We start from the raw sequence: 1,245 nt of genomic DNA, 5'->3' as shown, positions 1-1,245 counted from the left end.
ACATTTACACTGTAGCAAAAGAGAAAGTAACTATGTTGCAGCTGTAGATCAATGGAGCCGAGTGCAGGGGCGGGCTCAGCGCGCAGTCACTAGCTACCGCCGGGTGCCCGATGCTGCAGGGACAGGCGGATTTCTGAAGTAAGTGCAAGGAGCCTTTCATTAGCCTCACAGGCGGGAGGGCAACGGGGATCTGCGTGTGTGTGTGTGTGTGTGTGTGTATACACACACATACGTATACATGTATGTGTATGCATACACACGTACCCATGTGTCTGTATGTGTATGCGTGTATACATACATGTATACACACACACGTGTGTGTGTGTGTGTATGCGGTGTGTGTATGTATACGTGTGACGTGTGTATATGTGTGCTCGTAGATGTGTGTGTGTGACGTGTGTGTCTATGTTTACACATGTGTGTGTTGGGGGGAGTGTGCACACGTACGTGCAGGACTTGTGCTAGGAAAGGACATCGATCCCCGCCTCTGCCAAGCTCCGTGCTGGAGGACAAGAGGAGCCGGGAGCGGCGGAGGCTTTGGACTGTCTCTTGCGACTGACCCCGGGTGTCGCCTGTCGGCGCTGGGGCGAGGGGAGTGCTGCAGTGTGTGTCAGGCGGCGGGGGACCAAAGTACGCGGAGAGCTCTGCCTGTGTGCGCTGCCTACTTCCCCGGGCGTCGCTGCTTGCCTCAGCCCCGCTCCCCGCCGCCTTCCTGGGTGCCAGGTCCCGGGTGGGCGGCGAGGGGTGCTTGGCCTGGCCGGGGGGGTGCTCTGCTGTGACTTGGCGGCGCGGCCGGGTGTCTAGGACCCTCCGCTGCAGAGCCGCAGGCAGGGCTTCCCGCCTGGGGCTGGAGCAGAGCGCGCTGCGCGGCGGGCGCGGGGCCGTCTCGCCGCGTTCATGCATGCTTGGAAATAAAACTAAGTTGGCGGTTGTTTTTAATTCGGTAGCTTAGCGGGGGGCTTTTAAAATGTGTTATGTATGCATGTGCAGGGCTTTGTTATACAAGGCGGGGAGAAGCGGGGAGCCCCACTGAAGAGGGGGCGAGGGGAGAGCCGGGAAGTGCTGGAGGTCCTGGGGGGTCCTTCCGCTCAGGTAACTCCGGGCGATCGCCGCCCCCGCCGGGGGAGTGCCGATTTATGTCTGGGGGTGACGGGGGATACCTCCCCCCCAATACACAGGCGCTCACACACTTCGCAGAGGCGCGCGCACGTAGAAACACACATTTCACACAGGCATGCACCACAC

The 1,245-nt window shown here is 60.1% G+C and overlaps 1 protein-coding gene across 1 annotated transcript in view; it reads left to right on the top strand.

Annotated features, from left to right (window-relative positions):
• Nucleotides 1–40: 40 nt before the first annotated feature.
• The window catches only part of DUSP10 (dual specificity phosphatase 10), a 32,253-nt gene continuing 31,048 nt past the window's right edge, over nt 41–1,245 (top strand). The window contains exon 1 of the mRNA XM_019549509.1: nt 41–138. The gene's annotated coding sequence lies outside the window, so the exon portion shown is untranslated. The remainder of the gene's footprint in view (nt 139–1,245) is intronic.

The sequence above is a fragment of the Crocodylus porosus genome, unplaced genomic scaffold (genome assembly GCF_001723895.1).
Source record: "Crocodylus porosus isolate Cpor-Errol unplaced genomic scaffold, CroPor_comp1, whole genome shotgun sequence".
Lineage (NCBI taxonomy): Eukaryota > Metazoa > Chordata > Crocodylia > Crocodylidae > Crocodylus > Crocodylus porosus.
This window is presented reverse-complemented; position numbering and strand designations above follow the sequence as displayed.